Below are 14,742 nucleotides of genomic sequence, written 5' to 3'. Positions count from 1 at the left end.
AAATTTCTCTCTACCTCATGTGTGTAGGGAGGAGAGGTCGAAGAACACATCAGGTGGTTTGGTGAAATTTTCTGGGATTTGGTGAGTGGTTGGGATGCTGAGGGAAGGTATAGGGAGGCGAAGGAAGGATGGATAATACTCATTTGTAAGTTAAGTCTTGTGATATAGACCCTTGTGTTACCACTAACTACCTCTCTCCCCACTACCAAACTTAAAAGTCTGCTCCAACCCAAGGTTGGTGGTGCTTTGGAAAATTAAAGGAAAAGGGACTGCATTTTACATGTGTGTGGACCTAGGATAGAGAAAACAGCACACTGGAGGTGAGTCTTCTGGAAATCTTTTGTCACCACTCTGCTGTTTCATCCCCTGTCCCTGCAGGGAAATACTGCCACCAGATTTGAGCGTCTCCAAGCTCCTTAGTAGTGGGTTTCTACTTCAGCTACAGCCATCTGGTTTCTACTCCCCGCTTCTTCTGCCTAGAGACCATTTCAACAAATTAAAAGAAAAAAAGGCAACACAATTGCACTGCTCTGTTTCTATGCCATATTTCTTGCAGTAGGTGGGGGAGGAGGGGATAAATGGGTCAAACTCAAGGGTACATCTGAAGGACCACAGATTTGGAAACCTGCTGGGGGATTAAGCAGAAATTGTCATTTGTAGGTGCCCCTTGGTCTTCCCTGATACACAGCCCAAGCCATTTTCTGAGAGGGAAGAAAAATAGCATCAATCCCAGAGCTGTCTCTCTGAGGGACAAATGCTGTAATCAGAATAGCAGCAGGCAGACTTAGTTCCCTCACCTTCCCCCTCATTCAAAACAGCATGAATTTACATTCCTGGGGCTGACTGCCAAATAGAAGGGTGAAGTGCAGTTGGAAATCCCAATAACAAGGGTACATTTTCTGGTTATCTAGACCCAACTTTGGCACAATTCTGTTAATGGGTCCTCTATAGGTAAACAACTTTGACTCAACTCACATCCTAGATTCACTGCAATATAAGATCCACCTTACATTTCATGTTCTCTCTATGGTAATTTTAGAGAAGTTGTTTTGATTTAGAATTGAGAATTTAAAAATTGAGTACTAGTTAAGAGTGAATATGAACAACTGGTAAGTTTCTTCAAATTGGTGCTATCAGGAACCACAGTGCGACCCAGAGATGCACATCTCAAACTGGGCTGTGCAAAAATGGTAAAGGACCTTATCTGTGTGGGTCTGTGACAGAGGCGAAGAAAAATACATTAAGATGCTGAATCCTGAGAAGTTGGAAAGATCTGAAAGGAATAATCAAATTATTTTCTATTAGTGTAAAAAGAGATTAAGTGGGCTTCCCTGGTGGCGCAGTGGTTGAGAGTCCGCCTGCCGATGCCGGGGACACGGGTTTGTGCCCCGGTCCGGGAGGATCCCACATGCCGCGGAGCGGCTGGGCCCGTGAGCCATGGCCGCTGAGCCTGCGCATCCGGAGCCTGTGCTCTGCAACGGGAGAGGCCACAACAGTGAGAGGCTCGCGTACCGAAAAAAAAGATTAAGTTATTGCAAAGAATTTAGTGAATAAACTATTTAGTAAATGGTTTATTTCCACTAAAACCAGAAAGAAGTACAATATATTGGAATATTTATTAATTTCAAAAATATTTTTGAGCATTTTTATTAGATGCAGTTCCAGGTTTTATTGGTCCTAAAACATATAACTGGGGGCCCTTCTTTAAGAAAAAGAATCAAAATTAGATATATGGTCTTGGGAGGAGCCTATGCAATGAGGTTCCCTGCAGTTAGGTTTTGTTACCTTCATGGTAAATTGCCACATTTGTTGTTTATTATATGCACAGTGGGCATCTGGTGTTTTGCCTCCTCTGATTTTATTCTCCTTTTTCTTATAATAGCATCTTAAATTTCCTTTGAGAAAACCAGTCTTCTTTCCCTTTTTGTCATATGACTCATGGGTGGGCATATGAATCAGACCTGGCCAATAAGAGTACTATCTTCTAGTAGCCACAATGATTGGTTTATTAGTGGGTACGAAATCTAAACTGAAGTAATGAACTTTAGGCCTTGGGACTTTTTCTAGCTCTATTACGTTGAAACATTTGAAATTGCTATTACTCAACCATTTTAGACCTACGTAAATGACAATTTTATATATTTCAACCTAATATTGAGAGTTTCTTTTCCTTGCGTTGCTAGGGGATAAGATGAAAGTCTGCCATTTCTGGTGCCACTCACGATCAACAAACTGCCTGAGAGCCAACCCAGAGAAAATCAGAATGGAGAGATGGAGAAAGATTGATTTTTGCGGGATGGGGAAGGATAATTGACATACAACATTATAGTAGTTTCAGGTGTACAACATACCAATTTGATATTTGTAGGTATTGCAAAATGATCACCAAAATAATCTACAGATCTTCCTCAACTTACAACAATGGAGTTACTTCCCAATAAACTCCTTATAAGTTGAAAATATGTGAAAATGCATTTAATACACTCAAGCTACTGAACAACATAGCTTAGCCTAGCCTACATTAAACATGCTCAAAACACTTACATTAGCCTACAGTTGGGCAAAATCATCTAACACAAAGCCTATTTTATAATAAACTGTTGAATGTCTCATATAATTTATCACATACTGCACTGAAAGTAAAAAACAGGATGGTTGTATGGGTACAGGATGGTTGTAAGTATATTGTTCGTTTACACTTGTGGTAGCGTGGCTGACTGGGAGCTACTGGTGCCCAGCATCACAAGAGAGTATCATACTGCATATCTGCTAGCCTGGAAAAAGTCAAAAAAATTGTATGTCAAACCATTGTAAGTTGGGGACCATCTGTAGTTAACATCTGTCAACATATATAGTTACATATTATTTTTTCTTGTGATGAGAAATTTCAAGATTTATTCTCCTAATGACTTTCAAATGTGCAATATAGTATTATTAACTTTAGTCACCATGCTGTACATTATACCCCCTTGACTTATTTATTTTATAACTGGAAGTTTGTACCTTTTGACTCCCTTTACCCATTTTTCCCACCCCTCTCAATCCCCCCCACTTCTGGCAACCACTTCTCTTTCTGTATGCTTGTTTTTTTCTTTTCTTTTCTTTTTTAGATTCCACATATAAGTGAGATTATATGGCATTTGTCTTTTTCTGACTTATTTCACTTAGCATAATGCCCTTGAGGTCCATCCATGTTGTTGCAAATGGCAAGATTTCATCCTTTTTTATGGCTGAATAGTATTGCTTTGTATATATATACCACAATTTCTTTGACCATTCATCTATTGATGAACACAGATTGTTTCCATGTCTCAACTATTGTAAATAATTCTGCAATGTACATAGGGATGCATATAACTTTTCTAGTTAGTGTTTTTGTTTTCTTCAGATAAATACCCAAAAGTGGAATTGCTGGATCATATGGTAGTTCTATTTTTAATTTTTTGAGGAAACTCTGTACTGTTTTCCATAGTGGCTGCACCAATTTACATTCCCACCAAGAGTCCACAGATGTTCCATTTTCTCCACATCCTTACCAGCACTTGTAATTTCTTGTCTTTTCCATAGCAGCCATTCTGACAGGGGTGAGGTTATATCCCATTGTGGTTAAATTTGCATTTCCCTGATAATTAATGATGCTGAGCACCTTTTCATGTACTATTAGCCATCTGTATGTCTTCACTGGAAAAATGTCTATTCAGGTCTCCTGCCCACTTTTAATTGGATTTAAGAAAATAATTAATTTACTTTTTACTATTAAGTTGTATGAGTTCTTTATATATTTTGGATATTAACCTCTTATCAGGTATATAATTTACAAATATTTTCTCCCATTCAGTAGGTTGCCTTTTCATTTCGTTGATGGTTTCCATTGCCATGCAGACGATTTTTTAGTCTAATATCATCCCACCTATTTATTTATTTATTTTTGCCTTTGGTTTGGTGTCAAATCTAAAAAATCTTTGCCAAGACAGGTAACAAGGAACTTGCTGCCTATGTTTTCTTCTAGGAATTTTATGCTTTCAGGTCTTATGTTCAAATCTTTGATCAATATTGAGTTAATTTTTGGGTATGGTGTAAGATAGTGATCCAGTTTCATTCCTTTGCATGTTTCTGTCCAGTTTTCTCAACAACATTTAATGAAGAGAAACTGTCCGGGTCCCACTGTGTATTCTTGGCTGCTTTGTTGTAAATTAATTTACTATATATGTGTGGGTTTATTTCTGGGCTCTCCATTCTGTTCCATTGATCTATGCATCTGTTTTTATGCCAATAACATACTGTTTTGATTATTATAGCTTTGTAATGTAGTTTGAAATCAGGGAGCATAATGCCTCCAGCTTTGTTTCTTTCTCAAGGTTGCTTTGGCTATTCAAAGTCTTTCATGGTTTCATACAAATTTTAGGATTATTTGTTCTATTTCTGTGAAAAATGCCATTGGAATATTGACAGGGATTGCATTGAATCTATAGATTGCTTTGAGTAGTACGGACACTTCAATGATATAAATTCTTCCAATCCATGAACACAAATTATCTTTCCATTTATTTGTGTCTTCAATTTCTTTTATCAGTGTTTTATAGTTTTCTGTGTATACGTCTTTCATGTCCTTGGTTAAATTTATTGCTAGGTTTTTTATTTTTATTTTTGTTTTGATGCAATTGTAGAAAGGTTGATTCTTAATGATATTATTTGAGCACAGGGATCCAGTTTTGCCTTAAACCAAAGTATTCCTACAATTTAAGTTAGGTGAACCAAATCCCTTTTAAATTAACTCAGTTTGATTTGAGTTACTACCATTTGCAACCAAAAGAGTCCTCATTAATATTATACATAAAGAATAATTGCACACAAGTATAAAATACATCAGATCAATTCATCATTTAGTACTTAGTCAGTGTTCACTATGAATAAGCCACTGTGGCAAAGACCAGAGAGAATGCAATAAAATTAAAGATATGATTCCTTCTATGGTACTTACGCTGGGAGGTGAACACACACACACACACACACACACACACACACACACGCACACACACGTGAAATCAAGAAGAACAATAAATATATATTAATGTTATATTCCAATGTGTATAAATACTTTAAGAATTTAGAGATGGGATCAACCTCTCTGTAGGCTGAAGTTATTAGAAAAGACTACATGATAGAGATGCAACCTGAGGTAGGAATATGTAGAATCTGGATAGATGAAGGAGTAGGGAGAGCTCTTCAGGGGTTGGCTAATAGCAAAGGCACAAGAGTGGAGTGGAGTGCACAAAGAGCCTGACCTGAATTGGAGAGAAGGAAGAGAGGCTAGTGTAAGAGTGCTGTGGGTAAGGTCACAGAAGTAGAATAAATGACTCAGTTCCTTTGGTTTAGGAAAAGAAGGAAGATAGTAGGTGAGAAGCAGAGAAAACTTAACAGTTTTCTTTGGTTGACAATAATGTACATGATTTGAGGCCACATTGGGAAGCAGATATACCAAAGGACTAACCTGATGTCTACCACTGACTTCTTATATTTTTAAAGGACTGGATTTGGGGGTTGAACTCCAGTGTTCTGAGGAATTGATGATGCAAATTATGGGCAGAGTGGGAGTTAGTGTTATCTAAACATAAAATGGTTCACATTACTTAGACCTTTTAGAGCAAAACAGAGGAGTTTGATCCTGATACTGGGTTGGGTGAGACCTTGGGCAAAAGAGGACCACTGCCATTTCGTGATTATATGAATTAAAATGAGGCAAGTGATGCTTTAAGAAAATTAATCTGGCAGTGATAGGTAGGATGCATTGGAATGAAGTGGTAGTGAAGCCATTTATTAGGCTATTATCATAATCCAAGTGGACAAGGAGCCTGAGTGTGCCAATAAGAATCAGGGAGAAATTTTAGACTATTTTAAGGTAACAGCATTATCTCAAGAAAGGACTGACTAGAAGATAATAGAAACTATCCAATGTAAAAAGCAACAGCTATTTCAATATCCCATGGAAATAGCAAAACCCATTGGCAATTATCTTTGAAATTTGCATCTAACTTTGACTCTATAGAGCTGTTCCTGTCTTGTATGTACACAGAACATGTACTCATTGGCCAAACTCCAGCCTGCTTTGTCCATGGATTCTACTGTGACCTCTTTCCTATTGACTAGACCTCTTTCCAGCCAACCATGGCTCTGGCCTATGTCTTATCTGCACCTTTCCAAAGCTAAACACTAATCAGCTACTGCTTTGTTGGCCCTATTTCCTTTTGCTGGCCCCACCAACCTTACCTGCAGTGGCCACTCCTTCCAACACAACTTGGTTCTTTTGAGGACACTTCTGGACCAGCCAAGTATGCTGAAACACGCACTGGGGAAACACTGCAGTGGACAGGCTATGTCTGCAGAACCAGTTCCTTAACTGTCCTCTGACACAGCTCATTTCTGGCCATTCTATTTGATACTTTGCTTCATTCTCTGGTTTCTCTTTGCTCTCTCATTCTCTCTCTTTCATTCTCTCTCTCCCTCTCTCCCTGTCTCTCTAATAATCACACAACTGACATAAGTGTGACTTTTCCTTGTTCTAAAAAAATACATATTCAGATAAGGATAAAGTCCTCTTTGTTCACCATCCCAGCCTCAGTCCTCTCCTGCCTCCCCAGAAATAATCGTTCTAACCATTTTGCTGTGCAGATCTTCTGTTACACAACTGTTTACTTACATGTCCTTGAAAAAACATGTATTTCATTGTTGTTTATATATGTGTATGTTTTTATAGAAATTATATATTATATGTATCATTCTATAACATGCCTTTCTTTTTTCTATTTTACTGTGTCTTTGCAGAGGCTTCTGTATTAGTGCACATCTGCTTCAATCTTGTACTTCTGTGTGGTATTCTGAATAACAGATACATCACAGTTTACTAAACCATTCTCTAGTTGGGACATTTAGATTATTTCTAATATTTTAATATTATCAATAATGCTGCAGTAAAATTCTTAAGCATGCCCTCTTCTTCATATGCCTTCATATGTGGGTATATATTTCATTAGTGTATATGAAGAAGTGAAATTGCTGGGTCATAGAGTATACGCATTTACATTTGTAAGAGATACTCTGAAATTTCTTTCCAAGGTGGCTATAACAAATTACATGCATGCTGGCTAATTTTGAGAGTACCTGTTTCCCCACATACTGGTCAGTTTGATATCATTAAACTTTTTCAATTTGTGCCAATTTGACTCTTCATATTGATGCTATATTCTTACCTCTCAGCCTTCCAGTTTCTCTTAGGATTTCACTGATTTAGTCCTTCTTAACATCTCTGAATCTCTGTAGACTGATACTCTATAGCCTGGTAATTATCCCCTCCACACACTTGCGGTACTACCCTCCCACCCATCAGGGTCGCAGAATGCCTGCTCACATAAGTAGTCTTGAGTGGGTGCAGCCCATCTCTGAAAGACTGGGCTTCCAAATTGCTTACTCTTAGGACAACGAGGCAGGGCAGGAGTGAGAGAAAGGAGAAAAAGATGAATTCACACTTCCTAGTCTAAGAAATTGGAAAATGGAGCTTTCCTTGATAGAATTGGGCAGTTGAAGATATTAGGGCTGGAGATGAAAATTTAGAAGTTAGAAGCAAAAGGGGGTCATGGAAGCCTTGAGAATGGATGTGTCTCTAGGAAGAAGTAAGTGTAGAAAGGGAAAAACGCAAAGGGGTGATTAAGTCCCAAGACATGACAGCAGATAAGAGGTGTGATACAGGAAAGAGTCAATAGAGGGATGGAGAAGGGATGGCCAGGAAAACAGAAGAAGAAACCACTGAATGAGGTGTCACAGAGCAAAGGGCAGAGTCACTTTCAGGGAGTGAGCTGCCTGTTGTCCCAGAGATATCAAATAGGAAAGGGATTTAGTAAAATATCTTTTGGCGAGAAGAGGTCAGTGTGTAAATCTAATGAATGGAAGGAGCAAAACCCAAATTGTAAGTGGGCAATGAGGGTAAAAAGTGGAAGAAGCAGGTGGGGACCATAAGCATGAGGGGAAGGACAGAAATAGGACATTGTTACAGAATGGCACGTTCTGATAAGTGCACGTTTACCTTTTTTTTTTTTCTTTTTTAACATCTTTATTGGAGTATAATTGCTTTACAATGGTGTGTTAGTTTCTGCTTTATAGCAAAGTGAATCGGCTATACATATACATATATCCCCATATCTCCTCCCTCTTGCATCTCCCTTGCTTCTAGGTGGTCACAAAGCACCAAGCTGATCTCTCTGTGCTATGTGGCTGCTTCCCACTAGCCATTTTACATTTGGTAGTATATATAAGTCCATGCCACTCTCTTACTTCATCCCAGCTTACCCTTCCCCCTCCCCGTGTCCTCAAGTCCATTCTCTATGTCTGTGTCTTTATTCTTGTCCTGCTCCTAGGTTCTTCAGAATCATTTTTAAGATTCCATATATATATATATATATATATATATATATATATATATATACATATACATATGTTAGTATACGGTATTTTTTTTTCCTCTTTCTGACTTACTTCACTCCACTCTGTATGACAGACTCTAGGTCCATCCACCTCACTACAAATAACTCAATTTCGTTTCTTTTTATGGCTGAGTGATATTCCATTCTATATATATGCCATGTCTTCTTCATCCATTCATCTGTCAATGGACACTTAGGTTGCTTCCATGTCTTGACTATTGTAAATAGAGCTGCAGTGAATATTGTGGTACATGACTCTTTTTGAATTATGGTTTTCTCAGGGTATATGCCCAGTAGTGGGATGGCTGGGCCGTATGGTAGTTCTATTATTAGTTTTTTAAGGAACCTCTGTACTGTTCTCCATAGTGGTATATCAATTTACTTTCCCACCAACAGTGTAGGGAGGTTCCTTTGTCTCCACACCCTCTCCAGCATTTATTGTTTCTAGATTTTTTGATGATGGCCATTTTGACTGGTGTGAAGTGATACCTCATTGTAGTTTTGATTTGCATTTCTCTAATGATTAGTGATGTTGAGCATCCTTTCATGTGTTTGTTGGCAATCTGTATATCTTCTTTGGAGAAATGTCTATTTAGGTCTTCTGCCCATTTTTGGATTGGGTTTTTGTTTTTTTGTTATTAAGCTGCTTGTAAATTTTGGAGATTAATCCTTTGTCCATTGCTTCATTTGCAAATATTTTCTCCCATTCTGAGGGTTGTCTTTTTGTTTTGTTTATGGTTTCCTTTGCTGTGCAAAAGCTTTGAAGTTTTATTAGGTCCCATTTGTTTTTTTTTATTTCCATTTCTCTGGGAGGTGGGTCAAAAAGGATCTTGCTGTAATTTATGTCATAGAGTGTTCTGCCTATGTTTTCCTCTAAGAGTTTTACAGTGTCTGGCTTTACATTTAGGTTTTTAATCCATTTTGAGTTTATTTTTGTGTATGGTGTTAGGGAGTGTTCTAATTTCATACTTTTACATGTAGCTGTCCAGTTTTCCCAGCACCACTTATTGAAGAGGCTGTCTTTTCTCCATTGTATATTCTTGCCTCCTTTATCAAAAATAAGGTGACCATATGTGTGTGGGTTTAACTCTGGGCTTTCTATTGTGTTCCATTGATCTATATTTTTGTTTTTGTGCCAGTACCATATTGTCTTGATTACTGTAGTTTTGTAGTATAGTCTGAAGTCTTGGAGCCTGATTCCTCCAGATCCGTTTTTCTTTCTCATGATTGCTTTGGCTATTAGGGGTCTTTTGTGTTTCCATACAAATTGTGAAAATTTTTGTTCTAGTTCTGTGAAAAATGCCATTGGTAATTTGATAGGGATTGCATTGAATCTGCAGATTCCTTTGGATAGTATAGTCATTTCCACAATGTTGATTCTTCTAATCCAAGAACATGGTATATCTCTCCATCTGTTTGTATCCTCTTTAATATCTTTCATCAGTGTCTTGTAGTTTTCTGCATACTGGTCTTTTTTCTCCTTAGGTAGGTTTATTCCTGGGTATTTTATTCTTTTTGTTGCAGTGGTAAATGGGAGTGTTTCCTTAATTTCACTTTCAGATTTTTCATCATTAGTGTATAGGAATGCATGAGATTTCTGTGCATTAATTTTGTATCCTGCTACTTTACCAAATTCATTGATTAGCTCTAGTAGTTTCTGGTAGCATCTTTAGGATTCTCTATGTATAGTATCATGCCATCTGCAAACAGTGACAACTTTACTTCTTCTTTTCTGATTTGGATTCCTTTTATTTTTTTTTCTTCACTGATTGCTGTGGCTAAAACTTCCAAAACTATGGTGAATAATAGTGGTGAGAGTGGACCACCTTGTCTTGTTCCTGGTCTTAGAGGAAATGGCTTGAGTTTTTCACCATTGAGAACGATGTTGGCTGTGGGTTTTTCATATATGGGCTTTATTATGTTGGGATAAGTTCCCTCTATGCCTACTTTCTGGAGGGTTTTTATCATAAATGGGTGTTGAATTTTGTCAAAAATTCAGTTTTTTCTGCATCTATTGAGATGATCATATGCTTTTTCTCCTTCAATTTGTTAGTATGGTTTATCACATTGATTGATTTGTGTATACTGAAGAATCCTTGCATTCCTGGGATAAACCCCAGTTGATCATAGTGTATGATCCTTTTTTTTTTTTCTATTTGTCAACAATCAACCTTTCACTCCATTTTATTATTATTTAATTCTATAGAAAAAACAAGTTTTATTACATTCCTTTTTTTAAATGGGGTGGAAACTGTACAAATAAGCATGATCAAACCTCTGTTAGAGCTGGTTAATACTGATTTATTGCCTCAAAGTCTCTCTAGTAGTGTCGAAGAAATTATGTTTAAGGTCCATCTGAAGGAAAAAAGCACTGGAGAGGCAAGGACGGACTCGGGTAAAAAGTTTCAGAGGATTGTAGGGAGATGGAACTTGCTGCTTAAAAAAATTACATTGAGCTCTGGAGCATCTCCATTTCTTAACACACCTTCCAAAGCATTTATTGGGATAGTTTTACCCATGTTTAAAGGCTCATATTATATGCAATTTGGGGCTTTTATAAATTCAGAAATAAAGTAATATAAAGAGTAGAATATTGAAGTCTTCAGAGTAGGGCTATAAGAGTCTCAATACTGCTAAATAAGTCCCCAAACAAAAATGTTCAGTCCACCCCACCCCAAAACCTATGTGTAATAGGAGAAAATGCACAGCAAGAAGCAGAGGAAAAGCATGTTTCCTGGAATAAATCATACACTGAACAGTCTAGAAGCAAAGAAAAAAAGCAGACAACATACACATACACAAAAGTCTAAGAAGCAGCTATTCTCCTCATGTCTTTAGGTGGGTACCTCTACCCAGTAGATTACAGTTATGAAAACGACTCAGTTGTTTTTTTGTTAAAGTAACAAACTGTTTCCCATCATGCTCCATTTTCTAGAATCTTTCCTTTTTGATTGGTTGATTGGTTTCCTTTTTGATTGGTTGATCAAAAAGCACAAAAAGCAAAGCACATAAACATGCAAGAATGCACACGTGTGCACACACACACACGTGCACACACACACCCTCCTAAAATGTGAAAAATGCAGATATATAACGCTGGTGTCAGAAATCACTTCAACTTTATACTTAGGAACTTATAGACCCTTGATTTGCCCCCCAAAAATATTTTCCTTGTCCTTATTCTTTAAATGCTCAACCACCAAAAGAAAAAAGGAAAAAAATAAAAGGCTTTAAAGGCACATGTTTCAAGTCAGTGTCTTGTTAACAAAAAAGGTAGCATTTTCTTCACTTTGGCCATTGTTAAAGATGCAGGCATAGATCAGGGAATGTTAAGACTAGCATGTATTAAAAACAAATGCAACATTAACAGAGCATATATCTTTCAAAAAAGGATAAAACACTAATAGATACAAGTCAATGCACATATTTTAACTAGTGCAATTTTATCTACAATGGAGTAAATGTTATTTTGTGTGCCAGACATTGCAATACTGTTCATTTCCCTTTTATCATGCAAACATGCCAACTTTATCATTAAAAAAACCTTTATGGGGTCACATTCACGTTGCCCTCCCACCCAAATTAAGGGGAAAAAAGTCAATAAAAGAACTCCTCAAGATTTCATAACTATGAACATAAAGCTCCTAGATAATAGTGTATAGGCTGAATTTTCTTATTTGTATAAAAAATTATAATTTAGGTAGATGTCTTCCTCATGGATTACAATACAATGTGAAGTTACACGACTCTGAAATTTGTACCAACTGTACAAAAACAAAAGGAAGAGACCATGAAAAAATTATGTCCTTCATGGCCTGAGAGCCTACACATTTTTGAGTAATTTAAAAGGGTAACTATGAGAGCCTGACATTTTTCTGTATCTCACATCTTCTGCTTCTCTATCTGTAGTATTTGTAAATCAAAGTCAGTAACAGGTTAGTAGCAAAGGTCTCATCTATCTCCCCCTTCCTCCTTCCTAACTAATCCTACTCATTTTTCTCTCATCTTCCTGAGCATTTTCCATGAACAGCATTGCAAGTTGGTTTAAAAAAAATAATAGAAAAAGAAAACAGAATGAAAAAAAAGAAAGAAGAAAAAGAAAGCTTTACAAGGGTTTTGTTGGTTAATTATTTACTGGTGGAATCACTCCACCAGGAGTTTGATTTCATTGGCTAGCAGTTGGTTCATGTTGAATAGGCCCCCTGGGAGCTTGGTGAGCAGCTCTCACTCCATGGTTTCAGGGTCGCTGCCAACAGAGCTGGAACTATGCTCATGTTGTCGACAGCAGTGTTGTCTGTGGGACCCAGCTCCGGCTCACTAGTCTCACTGGTCATGGACACCACAGAGAGCAGGGACATACGCCAGGCGAGTCGGCTAGAGGGCAAAAGGGAGGCGGCATATTCAGCTATGATACCAGCTACATCTAGGTTATAAGCCTTATCAAAGGCTATGAAACCTACATTTGCATTGTCTCCTTCGCAGACACAGAAGGAGCCATCGTCTTTCATCAACAGGTCAGTGCCACACACATCCATTCCCAGGATATTAGACACCTGGATAGCTAGCTGTTTCCCTTGTTTACTCAATGAGCACATCATCCCGACACCACCTAGTGAGCAGTTGCTTTGCATCCTCCCATCTGTTGAACAGCATTATGGTGTCAACCACACGGCCTCCAATGGCAATGACATATACATCTCTTCCATGAGACTCTTTAACATATCTCTGAAACGGGGATGGAGCTTCATGGCAAATAAGATGGCTTAGATCAGCCAAATGGCGCTTATCACGAGCCAAGAAAATTGCTTTGCCTCTATGACACCATGTATTCTTCACTACCATTGGGAACTCCAGTACTTCTGCTTCATCAATCATTTTAGCAAAATTTTCATGACCACCATAAGAGAAAGTATCTGGCAGAGGAACACCATGACCTGCCAACTCTTGAAACATCCAGAACTTATTAACACAGTTCAGGATGTCTTGAGGTCAGTTCATCAACCTGCATCCCATCTTCTCTAGATGGCGCAAAACAGTGATGTCACTATCACTTTGCACCCAACCGGTTGGTATTCTCACTACTACTGCCGGAGGGTAGGCAGTAATTAGTTCTCCATTGATACGAAGACCCAGGTTTCCTTGATGGATTGTTAGCACCACCTCATCCATCACCACAGCCCTAAAGTCCAGTTCCTCCTCACAACATTTGGTCTTTAAAGCTCATAAGATCTCTATTTGGGGATAGTCTTCCCTGATTTGATGATCTGTCAAAAACCACAACTTGGTGGCCACAGAGCTACATATCTTGATCTGCCTGTTCTTCCTTTTCTGGGGTTACTTCCTCCTGAATATACACTCTTTCGAGGATTGTAGGAGCTCTCACAGAGTCTGAAATCAGTAGTGCAGGCTGACAAGAAAGACAGGTGAGAAGACTACGGCAGAACCTTCAGTCCTCTGCTGAAAAATCTCCTTGTATGATACTTTTATTGTGCTGTTGGATTCTGTTTGCTAGTATTGTGTTGAGGATTTTTGCATCTATGTTCATCAGTGATATTGGCCTGTAGTTTTCTTTCTTTGTGATATCTTTGTCTGGTTTTAGTATCAGGGTGATGGTGGCCTCATAGAATGAGTTTGGGAGTGTTTCTCCCTCTGCTATATTTTGGAAAATTTGAGAAGGATAGGTGTTAGCTCTTCTCTAAATGATAGAATTTGCCTGTGAAGCCATCTGGTCCTGGGCTTTTGGTTTTTGGAAGATTTCTAATCACAGTCTCAATTTCATTGCTTGTGATTGGTATGTTTATATTTTCTATTTCTTTCTGGTTCAGTCTCGGAAGGTTGTGCTTTTCTAAGAATTTGTGCATTTCTTCCAGGTTGTCCATTTTATTGGCATATAGTTGCTTGTAGCAATCTCTCATGATCCTTGGTATTTCTGCAGTGTCAGTTGTTACTTCTCCTTTTTCATTTCTAATTCTATTGATTTGTCTTCTCCCTTTTTTTCTTGATGAGTCTGGTTAATGGTTTATGAATTTTGTTTATCTTCTCAAACAACCAACTTTTAGTTTTATTGATCTTTGCTATTGTTTTCTTCATTTCTTTTCCACTTATTTCTGATCTGATCTTTATTATTTCCTTCTGCTAACTTTAGGGTTTTTTTGTTCTTCTTTCTCTAATTGCTTTAAGTGTAATGTTAGGTTATTTATTTGAGATGTTTCTTGTTTCTTGAGGTAGGATCATATTGCTATAAACTTCCCTCTTAGAACTGCTTTTG

The 14,742-nt window shown here is 37.8% G+C and overlaps 1 pseudogene; it reads right to left on the bottom strand.

The window, feature by feature from the left end:
- Window positions 1–12,617: 12,617 nt before the first annotated feature.
- Window positions 12,618–13,658, bottom strand: LOC115845051 (beta-citrylglutamate synthase B pseudogene; annotated as a pseudogene).
- Window positions 13,659–14,742: the final 1,084 nt, after the last annotated feature.

This window comes from Globicephala melas, chromosome 3, assembly GCF_963455315.2.
Source record: "Globicephala melas chromosome 3, mGloMel1.2, whole genome shotgun sequence".
Classification (NCBI taxonomy): domain Eukaryota; kingdom Metazoa; phylum Chordata; class Mammalia; order Artiodactyla; family Delphinidae; genus Globicephala; species Globicephala melas.
Note: the sequence above shows the minus strand (reverse complement) of the source record. Positions and strands in the feature narration are given on the sequence as shown.